Raw genomic sequence first — 19,412 nt, forward strand, 5'->3', positions numbered from 1 at the left:
GAGACGAGGTAGAGCCGAGAGGACGGTGACAGCACCATGCAGGCCTGCTCTGACACTGGTTTGAGTCTTTGAAGGATATGCAAACATCCAAGGGCAAATGACAAAAAATCCTTTAGCTGCACAACTTAAAAATGGCTATGGTGCTCTTGATGTCTAAACAGGATGAAACAGTTAGATTTGGGCTCCTTGAGTATGGGTTTCAGTTCCAGCCTCACCTCTGTGGTGGACTTTTATTATTCTGATTGCATAAAATAACACCACCTTTCTTCTAAGAAATGTTTCAAAACATGTGATTATGTTGGTGGTGGTCCTACTGCTGTAGTGAAGGGCTACCAGACCTGAAATGAGCCAGTCAGAGCCCACCTGTAGGATGTTGTATCTGAAGGTGATTGAGGAAACACCTGTGCCCTTCAAAGCCAATGGAACGTACCCTCGGAATTGCCAGGGGAGGGGTAAGCTACCATGTGGAGAAATCTGCTTGAGAAAAGGAAGCCTGCCTGCAGAAAGGGCCAGATCGGTGTAGAGAAAGTCCTGTGCTCTAGCCTTCTATTTCCAATGCTCCCTGGCAGGGTGCCTACCCTGCCCTTCCAGGTAGTTGACCAATAAATTATCATTCTGTTTAGATTAATTCCACTTTTGATCATTTTCAAAAGCCAGCATGCTGGCCAATAAACTACATAATACCCATGTGATCTTGGGTAAGGTATATAAACTTCCCAAGCCTCAGTTTTCTAGTCTGTAGGATGGATATAGCAAAACTTACATCAAAGTGTTGGGATGGTAACTACAGGAGAAAATTATATAGGAATGCTTTATAGTTCAGGGTAAAATGCACATATTGTCATTTTTACATAAAGGAAGGAGGAGAGGTGAGGAGACTTCTAGACTTGTCAAGGTGGGAGTCCGTTGGCCCAGAAAGGACTCAGTTACTGTGAAGCCATCAGATGTGGCGTAAGGAGGCCTCAAAGAAGTCTGATTATTTTTCTGTAGTGCTCTCTATTTCATGTTAATCTCTACACATTTGCCAATGTTTTCCAAAATCAGTTAGATTACTCTGAAAGAAATCCATATAGGGCTAGATTGACTCCCCAGTCCACCTCATTTCAATGTTCACGGTAAAAGCATCCTTCTCTCTTTCCTCAAAGTGCCCTGTCCCAACTCTACTGACTTTTACTGATTACACTATGAATGGTTCATGTCTGTAGGTTTCAAAGTTTTCAAGGGCTAACTCACAGTCTCATTTATGTGTGCTCCAGCATTGAGCATACAACAGGTACTAAATAAATATTAGTTCAATAAATTGATGAATTCAGATATATTATGTTTCTACCTCATTAGTATCTCTGAGGCTGATAATCTGTGTTATTTTATCTAAAATAAAATTCAACCACCTGGATCAAGGTTTGAAAGTGCTTGTGAGCAGGTGGTGCCGTGCTCATGGACGGCCTGGAGCTCCTTTATGATAAAGCAGCACTGTGTGTCTAAATGGGGATCATTTTTAGCTCAACGGGTGGCAGAATGAGGGTGCTTCTTAAGAGAACCCCAAAATCACCTATTGATATAAGACAGTTGGCTGCTCAAGACACGCCACTTCAGAGCCCCTGGAGCTTACTTCCCAGGTCCATCCTTAAGGCGTCTATATCTCATGTCTGTAAAACTGGTAACTGAGTGAAAAAGAGCCTTTCATGGCAACAAATCATTTGTAAATAATAAGGCATAAAAAAGCATTGTAAAGGCTCATGATTTTTCACATTCCAATAAACATAGCATCAATTCAAAACTCAAGGCTAAGAAATTTAGCCAAGTTTCTATCCAGATAGAATTTATAATAAGGGTTACAGAGCCCTGAAAACTAGAAATTCTAGCCAAATCAAGCACAAGCTATAAAAGGTACACAGCTTCCTAATGTGACAAAATAACACCACAAACACGGTATTTAGTTTGCCAAAAATTTTGATTTTGATCTTTCAGCAAACATGTATTGAGAGCCTACTATGGGATGAGGAATGCTTGGAGGCTGGGATGATGAGTGGGCCTCTATGAAGTTGAGAAGTTATATATATAATTATATATATATATATATATATATATATATATATATATATATATACAAATTCAGACACACAAACACACAGAGAACACCCCCCACACACACACATGACCCACCCCCACAAACACACACACAATGTACAGTTAGTAGTGCAAAACCAGTGAGTCTAAAGCAGTATAACTGATGATATGTTTTCAAGACTATACTATCTGTTGCCCCCAAATTCCTATGTTGAAGTGTTAACCCCCAGTACCTCCAAATGTGATCTTATTTATAAACTAGAGGCCCGATGCATGAAATTCATGCAAGAGTAGGCCTTCCTTACCCCCTGGCATCCAGCACCAGCTTCCCTCTGGTACCCAGGACCCGAGCTTCCCTCTGGCCGCCAGCAGGCACCTGGAACCTGGGCTTTCCTCACAGCCCCAGCTTTGTCTGGAAGGTCGTCTGGAAGGACACCCAGCCTAATTAGCATATTACACTTTTATTATTATAGATAAGGTCATTGCAGATATACTTTGTTAAGATTAGGTCCTGCTGGAATGGGGTGGTCCCCTGATGCCATATGACTGATATTCTCATTAAAAGGGGAAATCTGGACACAGACACAGACAGCTAGAGTGTCATGCGAAGATTGGTGTTAACCCTGCCTCAAGCCAGGGAACTTTAGAAGCTGGAGAAAGATCTGTAATACATCCTTCCCTGGATGTTCAGAGGGAGCAGGGCCCACAAGAACCTTGATCTCAGATTTCTGGCCTCCAGAACTGTGAGACAATACATTTCTGTTTAAGACACCCAGTTTATGCTACTTTGTCATAGCAGCCCCAGAAACTAATACACCTTAGCTTTCTCGCCTAAATATTGAATATCGTAAAACTGACATAGTAGTGTTGCAGTGATTAAATGAGATATATAGTGTCTACATTAAAAGCTTTTTGAACTGCAAAGTTCAGTGTAGAGTACATATGAAGAGGCACAAAAACGTAGCTCTCCCAGAGACGTTTGGCATTACTCAGACCACATTAGGTTTCCAAGCAAGTGTGAAGTTCAAGTTTTAGGTTTTACAAGCAAAGAATGAAGTCTAGACCTGTGCTGTCAATACAGTAGCCACTTGCCACATGTGAGCCCTTGAAATGAGAATATTTCAAAGTGAGATGTTAAATATAAAATGCATACTAGGTTTCAAAGACTTACCATGAAAAAAATCTCATTCATATATTGATACTGACCCCACATTGATATTATATTTTAGATATATTGGCTTAAATAAAATACATTATTAAAATTAGTTCTAAATTAATTTCACCTGCCTTTTGTTTGTTTTGCTTTTCAGTGTGGTTCCTGGAAAATTTATAATCACTCAGGTAGCACAGATTCATCATGTTTTGAACAAACAAGTGTAGAATTAAAGTGTGTCCCTGTATTCCTGAAATCACATACTGTTGTACATCCTGGTTGTGTGTCAATGACAGCAGGAGATCTGTTTAGAACACAGTGCAGCTAGCTGACAGCATGGTAGGTCTGCCTGCCAGTGGTCCCATCAGCTGTGGTTACCTTGTCAAGGAAGGGTTTAAAAGCTCAGACCTTTGTTACCTTCCTCTGCTTGTCTCCCACCCCCACATCACGTTCTCTGGAGGGACTTCCGCTCCTCGGACTGGTGGGGGGACTCTAGGATTTCAATTCACTGCCAATGGGAAACTAATGCCCTTTGCCCTCAGCTGAGAAGGTTGTGTATTTGAGAAATGGCTTCTCCAAAGCCAAACAGAAGAGTCTAGGCATTCTGACTTGGAGGGCATATAGATTAGAGTTAAAGTTCCAGCCTGTCTCTTACTTTCCCTTCACTTTCACAAATACTTAGTGAAAGCTAAGCATTAGCCAGGTGATGGAGATGCAGATAATTGTGAAACAGGTTTAGCCATTAGGGACTCAGACTGAACTGGGGAAACTAATATTTACCTCCAGGACTACAATGAAAATTGAATAACATCCCATAGGAAAAGTGCCTTTTCTACAAGGACATATAGATACCTATTACCAGGGTTGTCACCCCAAATACCTCCCCATGTGTAACATTTTCAGTGTGATCTGACACATAGGCATTCACAGCCCTCTTCCTTCACAATTAGGTGAGCCTTCCAACATCCCCAAATGTCTGCCAAAATATTCCCTTTAGATGTGAAAATTAAAGTCCAGAATAATATGTGACACACACACCCCAATCACAGATTGTTAGTAGTTTCGTGGCTTAATTTGAATTCTCCTGGCTTCCGTGTTCTTGTGTTGCCAGTATCAATAGTCACTCTACAGCTTTATGTTTTGTCTTGAGTACAAACAATGCAAATACCTGGTCTACAGCAACCAAGTACTTCAATGTAATACATACTACCTTTCCAGGAAAACAATGAGTTTCTCCCATGCAGGTGCTATATTTTATCCTCTAACACCCCAGAACCTAACACTGTTTTCTGTGTGCAGTAGAAACTTGGCAAATATTTTTAAAATTATTACTCTGATTAGAAGAATTCAGTATCAGCAACACAATTGTTACCAGGTAGCATGGCATGGAAACCACCTTTTTTCTTCAGTGATCCCAGGGTCCTAAATTTCTAGGTGAAGCCATCAGTGACTGCAGCTGCCATCTTCCTGGAAATGAAAAGAAAAAAATCTCAGAAGAGGATCTGATGGTCTGCTTACAGTCAGCATAATTTCCAAGATGTTTGAGACCAAGGGCCTATTGGGGTGGGGGGATTCTAGTGCCTCCAGTCAGCCTTCAGAGATGGCATGGCTCAGCAGAGCTGCAGGTTTCCGCACCCCAATGGCTTGTTTGCTTCTTCCTCGAGCCTTTATTATTGTAGTTCCCCTTAGAATCTACAACCCTGTACTCTCCTCCTCACACCTGCCCCCATCACCAGCTTCCCTGTTGCTCTTTGCTCCTTTTTGATGTAGTGAACATCACCAAAGAAAACCTCCAGAAAGCAGGCTGCTGACCTGTGACATATGATGAGGCAGCACAAAGTAAGAAAAGATCCCAGAATCTTCAGAAATTCAGGAAGGTTATTGAGAAACCAAATTAACCACAAAAAACCAGATCTGGTACAGAAAATACTAGTAAAGATACAGGCCATGTTGCGAAGCCAGCTCTAGTCTTAAAGGTTTCATCCATGGAAGGCAGGATGCAGCCAATTGAGGCAGCAGCCTTCAGTGATAGGCTGCCATGGGCAGGGTTCAACCCAGGACCAGAACAGAGTCCTCATTCTGAGGAAGCATGACAAATGCAGGACCTACCAAACCTTAAAGAGAAAAGAATCAAGATGCCCTTGATAACCTTCTGGAGCCTTCTTATAAGTGTCTCCTTACATAGGGCTCCAAGTTATATGCCTTTCTCACCTTACCAGAAGGAAAACCAGCTAAGCAAAATAAGCCAGTCAGAGAAAGATAAGTATCACATTATCTCACTCATATTTGGAATCTAATGAACAAAATAAACTGATGAACAGAATAAATCCAGAGACATAGAAGCATGGAACAGACTGACAAATCTCAGAAGGAAGGCAGGGGTAGGAGAATGGGGAGAGATTAATTAGGGAAACTTATATGCATATATGCATAGTCCATGCACACAGACAGTAGTGTGCTGAAGGCCTGAGAGGGGTGGGTGAGGGGTGGAGGGGATCAATGGGGAAGAAAGGCGGGGGAAACATATGTAATACTTTCAACGATAAAGATAATTTTTTAAAAAACAGCATATAAGAAACAGATAAGAACTTAGCTAAATGTAGAAAAAACACACAATATTAACATTCAATATTAACATTTTAAATATGTTTCCTTTAAGTCTCTCTCTCTCTCTCTTCCATATATACATTTTTTGGGACACCCTGTTTATATACTTAAAGTATCTCTCTCTCTCTCTCTCTCTCTCTCTCTCTCTCTCTCTCTCTATATATATATATATATATATATATATATATATATATATATATATATAAAACATATGTATATACATAAACATATGCATATATTTATTTATTTGCTTAAAATTGGTATCATGCTATAAGTAGTTTAGTACTCTGATTTTTCACACATATTATATGAATTAGCCCATGTCAGAAAATGTTCTTTAAAGTATCACTTTAAATAGAAGACTGATATTTCATTATGTATAGGCTCCATGATTTAACACTCTTTGTAGTCATTATTTTGTGATAATGAAAATACGTGATATGTTATAAGAATGCCTGACATTAATATCTTTGGTCATAAATCTTTGTCTCAATTGCTAAAGTGTCCTTAGGTTTATTATTGAGCATAAACATTATAAAGACATGTACTACATATTGTCAAACTACTTTCAAAAAAGTCTTGACCAGTCTGTAATCACTCTAAGAAAGTAGGAAATTCACATTGTAGCTAAACTTCTTCAGATAGAAAATTTGAGGTTTTCTATTGTTTTCCATTGTTCACTAATTATATATGAAAAATAATATCTGATTTCTGTTTAATATGCTTTATTTTACTATAAGTAACAAATGATTTTTTAACATTTTTATTATTTGATTTTCTTTGAGAATTGATTATTTATATTCTTTGCTTATTTTATTACTATATTAGGAGCTGTCTCCTACTACTTGCAATATATATTTTAGTACTATATGCAATAAGGGTATCAACATTTCTTTGGTTTCGGGGAAATATTCTGTCTACCTTTTTGTTTACATTTTTTTTTATAAAGTATTGCTGTTTAAATATTTTTTTAAAATATATTTTTATTGATTTCAGAAAGAATGGGAGAGGGAGAGAGAGATAGAAACAACAGTGTTAAGAGAGCATCATTGATCAGCTGCCTCCTGCACACCCCACACTGGGGATTGAGCCTGCAACCTGGGCATCTGCCCCAAGTGGAAATTGAACATGACCTCTGGTTCATAGGTCAATGTTCAACCACTGAGCAACACAGGCCAGGCACTGTTTAAATCTTTAGTATAATCACAGCCATCATCTATTCTTTTGGCAATTCCCTCCACTGTTTTGTGTGGCTAGAAAGTGTATTCCCTCTAAAGTTCAAAAAAATATACAAAATTCTTTCCTCCTTTTTTGAAAAATAACCTTTTTATATATTAGTTAAATTAATCCATTTGTAAATCACTTTATTGAACACGCATCCATGTCAAAAAGTCATTTCCGATATCAAAAGATTTATAGATTATATTAAAATTAAAGAATGTTAATATATAAGAGATTTGGTAACTCACCCAGCTTATTATTCTTATGGTGAAATTCTATGTTGCCTTGAAAATCTGTTTCCTGGAGAATATGTTGGAAATCAGAAAACTGTTTATTACAGTATTAATGTAAAAAGACAATTAAAATAATCTTTATAGTTTAATCCCCACTTTATAAACACAACTACATTTAAAGTTTCAACATTGAGCATATATGAGCAGCTATAAAAATTAATATAAGTAGATTCCAAAATTTTAGAATTGTTTGTTACTAGGTTGTGAGGTTACTGTATTATTGATTATTATTTTACTAGAGGCCTGGTGCACGAAATTTGTGCATGGAGGGGAGAGTGTGTCCCTCAGCTCAGCCTGCACCCTCTCCAATCTGGGATCCCTCTCACAATCCAGGACTGCTGGCTCCCAACTGCTTGCTTGCCTACCTGCCTGATTGCCCCTATCCGCTTCTGCCTGCCAGCCTGATCACCCCCTAACCACTCCCCTGCCAGCCTGATCGATGCCTAACTGCTCCCCAGCCAGCCCAATTGCCCATAACTGCCCTCCCCTGCTATCCTGCTCACCCCCAACTGCCCTCCCCTACAGGCCTGATTCCCCCCAACTGCCCTCCCCTGCAGACCTGGTCCCCCCATAACTGCCCTCCCCTGCAGGCCTGGTTGTTCCCAACTGCCCTCCCCTGAAGGCCTGGTCCCCCCCAACTACCCTCCCCTGCAGGCCCGGTCCACCCCAACTGCCCTCCCCTGCTGGCCATCTTGTGTCCACATGTGCCTCTTTATTATATAAGATACTCTTTCATATTTTGCAAATTTTTTACAAAAGGCATTTATATCTTATAAAATAAAATTAAAATTAAGGTATTGGTTTTTCTATTAATGTTTTAATAAGAATAAACTTTTCCATAGATAGTTCTATTTTTCAGTGCTTTCTGTTCTTATTTCTTTCAGGGATAACAGAAAATAGATGAAAAATAGTTCCCTTGACCTGGCTGGTGTGACTCAGTTGGTTGAAGCGCCATCCCCTGTACCAAAAGATAGCTAATCCAATTCCCGGCCAGGGCACATACCCAGGTTGGGAGTTCAGCCCCCGGTTGGAGGCAACCAATGTTTTTCTTGCTCTCTCTCTCTCTCTCCCTCGCCCTTCCTCTTTCTCTAAAAAAAAAGAAAAATAGTTCCCTTAAAGCATGCTTTCAGGTCTGGGGTTATCTGCTACCTCCTCCCAAACTAGCCCCCCATTTAGATAATGTTGTTTCATTGCCTACCTAAATGTAGGTTACATTTTTTCAACAAATTTGTGCCATGATATACGATGCTGTCTTGCTTCATAATGCACCTTCCCCGTCTGTCCCTATCCCACCAGTTTCTGATTGTTGACAATATTGTATCTTCTCAAGATGTCTGTCTTGACCTCCCTGCCCACCTCCTTGCCACCTGCTCTCTCCTGCTTCCAACACCTTGCAATGTCATGGTCTATATTCCTTCTAAATCATGGCTTTATGTATTCTTTGAAAATTATGAGTCCTACACATTTGTATTCTTTGAAAAGCATGAGTCCTACACATTTGCAAGACCCAACTCAATGAAAATGTAATATCTTCACTTGGCTGTATTATATGGGCTTTTCAATAAACTAAAAGCAAAAATCAGTTCATTTTCAATATTAAAAATATAGTAACTTTATTTCCTCAAATGTTAGAGTTGCCATACGATGCATCAGTTCCACTCCTAAGTATATGCCCAAGACAAATGAAAACATATGTCCACACAAAAACTTGTATATGAATGTTAACAGCAGCATTGTTTATAACAGAAAAAAGTATAAGAAACCTAAATATCCATCAGCTGAGTAACAAGTAAGCAGATATGGCACAGTCCCACCATGGAAAAACACATATGGCATACTCCCACAATGGAATATTATTTGGCAATAAAGAATAATGAAGAGCTGATACATGTAATAACATAGATGGACCTCAAAAATGTTATGCTAAGTGAAAGAAGACAATCACAAAAGATCATGTTAAATAATACCATTTATATGGCATGTCCAGAATAAGCAAATCTATAGAGATTGCTTAGGGTTGGTGGGGGACAGTTGTGTGTGTGTGTGTGTGTGTGCGTGTTTGATAGATGCAGTGATTAATATTGAGTATAATATTTCTTTTTGAGATTATGAAATGTTCTAAAATTATGGTGATAAAATTATGGAAAAGGCTGATGTTAGTTGTATACTTCTAAAAATACACTAAAAACTACTCATTGAACACTGTAAGTGGGTGAACTTTATGATATATAAATTATTCCTTAAAAATCATTAAATATATAATATTATACTTATTATGTAATATCTGATAGAGACATAAAAATCCTCACCTTACAATCCATCCTCAAACTATAAGGGTTATATCCACTATCTACCACTGAGGAACAAATTTGAAAACACATGATTTAGGGACATTTATTGTGATTGTTATTTCATAAGATGTGTAAAGTGTTTTTACATTTTGAAGCATCAAACTGGCCATGTCATATCATCCCAGGGTCAAAACAACCTCATTAATTTAGTTGCATCAAAATGTGCTTCTTCTTCACCTTCTAGCTCCTTGGGGCTCAGTCTTCAGCAGTTTGATCCTCTGACCTTCCAAAGACTCACGTTAATGACTTCATTATGTTGTATTATTATTGGATTTTGTGTATAGTTCTCCTAAAATGCTATACTAGCTAAACTATTAGCCCATAGACCATAATGGATTTATCATAGAATTCTCTATTAAAAAATTATTTGGTAAAGTTAATGTTTGTGTTATTGAATGGAATAAAAAGAGAGGTAAAAGATAAGAGATGAGCCCTGGCCGGTTTTGCTCAGTGGATAGAGCATCGGCCTGCGGACTGAAGGGTGCTGGGTTCGATTCCGGTTGGGGGCACTTGCCCGGGTTGTGGGCTCGGTCCCCAGTGGGGGGCATGCAGGAGGCAGCCAATCGGCGATTCTCTCTCATCATTGATGTTTCTATCTCTCTCTCCCTCTCCCTTCCTCTCCTCTCTGAATAAAATAAAAAAATAAAATGATAAGAGATGACTTCACTGCCATCTTAGAAGTGTGTATTTTCCACAACCATCCCCAGCAAGGTGTACGCAATCTATTTGATATACTGCAAAAAATCATCTGTTAAATAAAGCAAGAGAAACTATGATTAGATATCAAACGGAACCTGCTATACAGCATGGAAAAGACCCAGTGGAATGAAGGAGAATTTTAAGTCATGTCAGTAGAAGAAGTATTCTAGATATTTTAATTTTACCTGAATTAAATCAAGGGCTAGGCAAGTTGATCTTGAAGATGCCTCTTCCTAAGTTTTATAAATCTGAGATTTATGAGCAAGCCTTGGTGCAGTGCCGCTACACAAGCTCAGCTCTGCGTCGCCACACCCTACATTTCCACAGCTGCCAGGGAGATGACAAACGACAGTGAAAGAAATCGTCAGGAGACAATGGGCTCACTGAGATGCACATATTTCCTTGCTCTGAATTGAAATGCTCAAACTGGCAGACTCACTCTCACCCCCTGGATGTATGAAGGGAGCATAGTGAGTGCCAAGATAAATCTGTGGAAAGCCTGTCTTATTTCCAGGCAGATCCTGTAAATTTTTGCACTGTTCTTTGCGACTCTTCTCTCTGATTTGTAATGTCCAACAACACTGTCGATGACACACAAAAGGTCTTCAGGCCCTTTTTCTGCAGCTGAACAGAGGCCAAAGGGGCCTGGCCTTCCATTATCCCCAGAGTGTTGCTCATCGGTGCTAACCCAGAGCGCTAAGTCCTCCTCAATGAGGAGGATATGCTTGTTCTCTCAGTAAAGATTTCATCTAAAATGCAGTAGATGCTGAGTGGGGCACGCCTTTGTCAGGATGCGTTTGATGTCAGAGTAGACAAAGGTAGAGAAGAGCGCAAGTCCTAAATAGAGAGCCCTCCTTACACTTAGGAAAACATCCCAAAATATCAATTCTCTGGGGAAATTTGTGATGTACCCACTGTGCCAGCACTCCCATAGAGGCTGGGGAACCAGAGCAAACAAAACAGAGTCCTTGACACCATGGAGCTTACATTCTGCTCCTTTGCTTTATTCATCGAATAAATGAAGAGATGAGTGAATGATTGAACATAGCCCTTAACCTCATAAGAGATTGGGAATGTCGTTGCTATCTAAATTGTACCTGCTGCTTCAAGGCAAACTATACAACTCTTATAGCACAACCCGAACAATTAGTAAAAACAAACAAAATGATAAAACAGGTTTTTGAGATTCTTTCTCTGTAACTTTACTCACATGCAACACTTGGTCCCCAAATTCTGGTTTCCTTTGCCAACTTGAAGCCTTTTCTATGAACCAGTAGCGTTTTGCTAAATCTCTAAACATCCTGCTTATTGGGCTTCAGTGTTCACACTTAATTTTTCAAGTTTATTTTCTCCTTCCATTTGTGTGATCTATAATAATTGCGCTTAGATCGCGTCTAACCCAGGGCAGCGCAGAAATGCTCCTACACCTTACTCAAGCATCCAAGTTCCCTCTGGCCAACACTCAAAGGGGTGGAGTGTCCAATGAATGTTTGATTCCATGGAACCTAGAAGAGAACAAAACAGTGGGAAATTAAGAACTTACCTTTTCCACATTCCCCACACCAGGCACACTTTGATTTTAGCAATCTGTAATAATAAAAGCATAATATGCTAATTAGACCAGACGTCATTCTGGGCATCATTCCGGACAAAACTGGGGCCAGAGGGAAGCCCGGGTCCCAGGTGCCAGAGGGAAGCTGGTGCCAGCAGACAGGGAAAGGAAGGCCTACTCTTGCATGAATTTTGTGCATCAGGCCTCTAGTTTACTTATAATGATTAGACAATAAATCGGAGGCACTTCAGTAGAGTGTGGAGTGAAGAAAGACAGAGAAGTGATCCATGCCTGAGAAGTCACTGCCCTAGCCGTGTTGACTGGGAGGGAGGAGTCCTGTTATCAGCCTGAACTAGAGCCCAAGGTCTAGGGTCAATGGAAGGCTAAGGCTTACCCACGCCCCACTACAAAGTGAGGGCAAGAACAGTAAAAGACAATCAGGAATGAAAAATCAAATACTTTAAAAGCAAGGTGTGACTAACAAACACACTGTACACATAGGCATGCTAAAACAATAATGGACCAAATAGTGAAAAACATAAAAATAGTAAGGAGGGGAGACAGTCAATGCTTATAAGTGATTATTAGCCCTGTGCTAGGTGCTGAGCACTTACATGGGCAACATTTAATATATTATTCACAATAACTTTTGCAAAATTTATTTTATTGAAACTACATGAGAAACTTACATTTTACTTGACTGGACTAAAATGCTATTTTTTCCCTGATCTGATGGAACACTGAATGATTTGATACATTGGAAAAGTATAAGGAAAGGGGAACATAATTATTATTGCATGTTCATAATTATATGTCTTGCAACAGAAACACAATTGGACAAAAATTGAAATATTGCAAGCTAAATATTAAACGGCTTTCTGAGTTTCATCACCATGCTTTGGCCAACAACCTATCCTAAAGCTAATTTGCCAGCATGAAGGTACTAGCAAATGAAATGAGATGGTCTGTCTCTCCAGAACAAAATTATCAACCGCTCTGTGTCCATTTAACAGCAACGGTTTTTAACGAAGTTAACATGGTGATCCTGCCTGAAACACATTTTATTTTCATCGTAAGACCTTTGAATTGGAAGAAACTTTGGAACTCTCCCAGCCTCAGGAAGGCAAAGTGTAAGCTCCCATGCCAGCTTCAGGGAGGGAGGCTGGCTCCAGGAGCTCTGTTGCAAAGCATTTATAAAGGTATCTCCCAGCTCCGGAGACTAGGGGCTCCTTAGAATATGGGGGATACACGCAAGAAGTATAATATTTGCAACTTTTAACTGGCCTGATACCCTAAAACAAGAGTCAATTTCTCATAATAAAGTTATTAATATTGTTTCATATACATTACCTACTTCTATCTTCTCAAGCTCCTAACAGTTTTGGTGTTACTGTTATTGTAATACTTTCCTACTGGCAAATAAGTGTTTGTTTGTTTTTAATATATTTTATTGATTTTTTACAGAGAGGAAGGGAGAGGGATAGAGAATTAGAAACATCAATGAGAGAGAAACACTGATCAGCTGCCTCCTGCACACTTCCCACTGGGGATGTGCCCACAACCAAGGCACATGCCCTTGACTAGAATCGAACCTGGGACCCTTGAGTCCACAGGCCAACTCTCTATCCACTGAGCCAAACCGGTTAGGACAATAAGTTTTATAATGAAGTTGAGAACAAGGAGGCTCAGGAAAGCTTATCATTTTGTCTGAATTCTTTACTAATAGTGAGCAAGTGCTTGTTCCTGGAAATGACTCATTGCTCACTCAGGTTTGTCATCTGAGCTGTGAGTATGGGTGGAAATGTGTGCACTCTGTGTGTGGGGGAAGGACACATACATGTGTGAGTGTGTTTTCCCTTAAGTGACTCATTTATTAATACCACTTGCACATCAAACACTGGATGCACCTACCTCTAGGTGGAACACTATACCAGCATGTTTGGTAGACTGTCATTCAAACCAGGTCTCTGAAGTTTCCTTAGCTACATCTGCATGACAACCATAGAAAAGATAAGTGCACACTTACAAGCATTTAAAACCTTTGTTGTCATTGCTTTAGAATTATTAAATATGTTCTTTGAGCCTATAGAGTTGATATATTTTTTCTTGGTGTTGGCCCTTTTTTCTTCCACTTTATGTGTGTGTGTGTGTGTGTGTGTGTGTGTGTGTGTGTGCTAATTAGACCAGATGTCCTTCCTGGATGAAGCCAGGGCTGGAGCCATGGGATCGAAACAGCCACTGGGGCTATGAGGGAGGGATCCAGGAAGGATCAAGGCAGCTGCCCACAGTTATGATGGAGGATCAAGGCAGCCACCTTGGCTGTGAGGGAGGGATCAAGGCAGCCGCTGCTGCAAAGGCCTACTCTTGCACAAATTGAGTGCATCAGGCCTACACTGAGTGGCCAGATTATTATGACCATCCCATCAGTACTTCATTGACACTTCTAAAAATACTAAATATTGAAAACTTCCTAAGCAAATACTCTCAAGGTTTTATTATTATTATTATTATTATTATTATTATTTGCATAACTAATTCACTTCATTGTACTGATGGGGTGGTCATAATAATCTGGCCAGTCATAATAATCCGTCCACTCAGTGTATATATTAACTCTGTATATACCACTGTATGTCAGACACTGTTTTAGGCATTTGGGATACATCAGTGAACAAAACACATAAATCCCTGCTATTGTGGCCTAGAGAGGCAGTTAGAGAATAAACAAAGAAAATATTAAATTGGGTGATCTGTTAGGAGTTGAAAATCATTATGAAAAGGAGGGCAACACAGAGAATTTGAAGAGGTGGGTAGGATGTAAGTTTCACTTTTAACTAGGATGGTCAAGGTAAGCCTCTTTGAGAAGATACAATTTGAGCAAACACTAGAAGGAATTAAGAGACCTAACCACTTAGCTATCTGAAGAGGAGAGTTCCAAGAAGAGGGAACAGCCAGTGCAAAACCAGTGCTGAGGCATGCGCATGCCTGATACAGGACACAGTAAGGAAGTATATTCATGTGGCTGCAGCAAAGACAAAGGGGAAAAAATAGAGGATAAGGTCAGAGGAGGAGAAGGGGCATAAATGATGCAGAGTTGTTGTAGACCTGGGTCATGTACTCTGAGCAAGTCAGGGAAATATTGGAAGAATTTGAGTGAAGTGATGACTTCTGTTGCTTCATTTTTACAATTCCAGCTGCTGTGTTGAAAAGAGACCATTTGAGTTGTTGTGGCAAGGTTTTTGAAGCATGAAGCCCATTTAAACACTATTGCAGAAATTCAGCCCACAGATTATGTTGATTTGGGTCAGTATGATAGCAGAGAAGGTGGTAATATGTAATCCAATGCTAAATACATTCTGAATGTAAATCCGGCAAGATTTCCTGACACTTTGGATATGAATATACATGAAAGAGAGCAGTCAATGAAGATTTCCAGGTTTTGGCCTGAGCACCGTGAAAGAAGTAGTTGTCAGTAATTGAGGTGAAGAGGTCTGCAGGCTAAGCACATTTGGGGAAAATGGGCAGGATTGAAAAATTTTGCTTAGTCAGGTTGAGCTGGAGGTATTATTAGATCTTCAATGGAAAGTTCAGGTGGACACTTGGAAATGCATATCTGGACTTTAACAGAAAATCTAGATGAAGTAAAGTCTAAAGGTATAGATCAAGAATTTGTCAGAATAAAGGTGTTATATAGGCTCTGTGAGTAAATAAAATAACCAAAAAAAATGTCATAAAGAGAAGAAAACCATTCCCTGGAACACTCCAACATTTAGAATTTGGATAAAAGAGAAAAAATGTAAAGAAAGGAGACAGAAAAACAAAGTGGTGCACTGGTCACAGAGCCAAGGAAGAATACTGAAAGTAAAAGAAGATTTTGTGTTTTAAATTCCAAAGAAGTTCTAGAAGTTGGGGAGAAAGACATTGGATTTGGCAGCATGGGGTTTGCTGACCACTTAAAGACAACAGATTAGTGGAGGTGTATGAATACAAACCAGACGAGAAGAGAGAGAGAGAGAGAGAGAGAGAGAGAGAGAGAGAGAGAGAGAGAGAGAGAGAGAGAGAGAGAGAAGAAAGTGTTACCTTGGATGGACAATTCTTTTTAGGTAAAATAGGCTAAAGGTGAGGATTGTAAACTGTGAAGTCACTGTAACTTGGGAAACTTTGGCAAATTATTTAACCTTGCTAACGCTAAATTTTCTCATCTAGAACATACAGCTATTAACAATATAACAACAATATAGCTGTTAATCAATGTTCTACTTCATTAATGTTTTGTGAAAATTAAATGAAGTACTATATATGAACCCTTAGCAAAATACTTAATATATAGTAGGCTTTCAATAAATATTAGCTATTGTTATTATTTCTATTATAATCATTATCATTAATAGCTTTTGAGACATTTTACTGGGAAGGGGGGCATAGAAATGAGAGCTGTGGGAAGTAAGGTTATATAGCTTTAAATATTATTCTAGTTCTTGCTATAAATATACATACAAAATAGTGTGCAAACACCACATTTCTCAAATGTTACTTGATGGAGGAATAAAACTTCCCATGGTGCCCATATTCAGTAAACTTACCATTGGTTTCCTTTTTAGGATTTGTATATACAGCAATGCCATGTCCCCGGGAACATCATTAAGCAGGATTAACCTGTATAACCATTTAGATCAAAGAACATAGTTCTTTGGAGAGAGCTTTAAGAAGCATAAAGCTTAGAACTCTATCCATAAGCTATGAAACTGTCAGATGATTCAAATTGTCATTGAACCATCACTGAAATAGATGCTTTAGTTGCCTAGAGACCATTTCCCTTGTATCCACCTTTGAGTTCATCATGTTTCTGACCCAGAATTCTACATGAGAGTCAAATATTTATTTCTATAGAACGAGAGAATACAAAATGTCAGCAAGTAAATTAACCAAAGAACACCACCACAGAGTGGATCCTCAGAGCAAAGCAGTATAGAAGACTGGATCACAGTTCAGGGACTGAGTCACTTCCTTGCTGAGACAAACAAAGAAGCAAACAAACCTCAAGAAATATAAGCACATCCAAGGCTTATATAAGAGCTAAAGTCAAAAAATTAATTTATTTTCTCTTTCAAAGTCAGATTTAACTACATATCATTTCCTGTATCAGCTCCCAGCATTTTACACACTCTTTTAGGCCATTCATTAGAGCTCTGGTGTGAATAACACTAGTCATTTACTCAGTGATTCTAAAAGTTATTAGGAGAAAAAGTTGTTCGGGTTTTGATATTGCAGGTAGGAAGAAGGTGATTCAGATTAGAGTCACTAAGAAAGGGATGCAGGGGAGTGACCAAAGATGAGACACAGGAGGACTTCATGAGTTGGAAATTGTCATTAGATCTCTAAGTGAAGGTGTCAAGAAAGTATCGTATATATGAATTTGTGATTTAGAAAAAGAGTCGTGGCTAGTGATGAAAAGTGAGGATTAAAAGCATACAAGTAGTAGCATACTCCTTGATACATTGAATCCAAGTGAAAGAAAGCCGACTGACAAGAGCTTGAGCCTGAAGAATTCTAATAGTCAGAACCCATATAAGGGATATTGGGTTGGTTAAAGTATCCTGGGAAAGTCTAATACAAGACCAGGAGAGTGATTGGTTATTCAAGTCAAAGGAAACAAGTTTCAAGAAATAAATTATATTCAATTTTTGGAATTCCATGGATGATTAAGTAAAATGAGAATAATAAAATATATCTATTGGAATTGAGGCATGGAGGTCTTTGATGGTCTTAAAGTAGAATTTGATAAATAAGTACAGGTATAAATTAATGAAAGTGTAGGAGAAATTGAGAAAATATATGCCTTTCTCTTTCAGGAAATCAGAATGAATTAGAATGAATAGAAGGAGAAAGATATTCTTTTCAGATAGATTATTGTTGGTATAAAGAAACACTACTGATTCTTATATGTGAATTTTGGTTCCTGCAACTTTACTGAAAGGAAATGAAGAAAACAGTTCCATTTATAATGGCATCAAAAATAATAAGATACTTAGGAATAAATCTAACCAAGGAGGTGAAAGATCTGTACACTGAAAGCAATAAGACAGTGATGAAAGAATTGTAGAAGACACACATAAATGGGACAATATCCGATGTTAATGAATTGGAAGAATTAATATATTAAAGTGTTCATACTACCCAATGTAATTGATAGAGCAATGCAATCCTTATCAAAATTCCACTGGCATTTTTTTCAGAAATAGAAAATCCTAAAATTCATATGGAACCATGAAAGACCCTGAATAACTAAAGCAATCATGAGGAATAAAAACAAAATTGATGGTAACACACTTTCTGATTTCAAATGATATTACAAAGTTATAGTAATAAAGAAAAAAAAAAACAGAAAAAGAACTTATGAACATGGATAACAGTGTGGAGGTTGCAAGGGGAGAGAGAGCAAGAAGGTGAAAGCAGGTATGGAGAGGTAAATGGTAATAGAAAAAACAGACAAGCCCTAACTGGTTTGGCTCAGTGGATAGAGTGTTGACCTGCAGACTGAAGGGTCCCAGGGTTCAATTCCGGTCAAGGGCATGTATTTTGGTTGCGGGCATATCCCCAGTAAGGGGTGTGCAGGAGGCAGCTTATCAATGTTTCTCATCGATGTTTCTAACTCTCTATCCCTCTTCCTTCCTCTCTGTAAAAAATCAATAAAAATATATTTAAAAAAAAAGAAAACAACAAACAAACAAGCAAAAAGTCATAATAATCAAACAGCATGGTGCTAGCATAAAAACAGACACCCTGACCAATGGAATAGAAGGAAGAGCCCAGAAATAAACCAAGCACATGTGGTCAGCTAATTTACAACAAGTGTGGACTTCAAGAACACACGACGGACAAAGGATATTCTCTTAATACATGTTGTTGGGGAAACTAGATATCTACATGCAAAAATATTAAATTGGGTCCTTACCTTATACCATGAATAAAAATCGACTCAGATTAAAGACTTAAGTGCAAGATCTGAAACCATAAAATGTCAAGAAGAAAACATATGCGAAAAGCTCTTTGGTAATAGTATTAGCACTAATTTTTTGATATGACACAAAAAGCATAAGAAACTAAAACAAAAATAAATGTGGTACTACATCAAATTAAAAAGCTTGTACTCAGCAAAGAAAACCATCAATAAAAGAAAAAAGGCAATCTATGGAATGGGAGAAAATATTTGCTAACCACAGATCTGATAAGTGGTTGATATCCAAAATATATATAAGGAATTTGTACAATTCAATTGCAAAACAATCAAAAACCCTGATTAAAAAGGGCAAAGAATCTGAGTAAATATGTTTTCCAAAATAGACATACAAATGGCCAACATGCATATGAAATACTGTTCAACATCACTAATCAGGGAAACAAAGAAAAAAATAACACAATGACATACCACCTCACCTCTGCTAAAATGGCTATCATAAAAAAGT

Source organism: Myotis myotis, unplaced genomic scaffold, assembly GCF_014108235.1.
Source record: "Myotis myotis isolate mMyoMyo1 unplaced genomic scaffold, mMyoMyo1.p scaffold_m19_p_15, whole genome shotgun sequence".
Classification (NCBI taxonomy): domain Eukaryota; kingdom Metazoa; phylum Chordata; class Mammalia; order Chiroptera; family Vespertilionidae; genus Myotis; species Myotis myotis.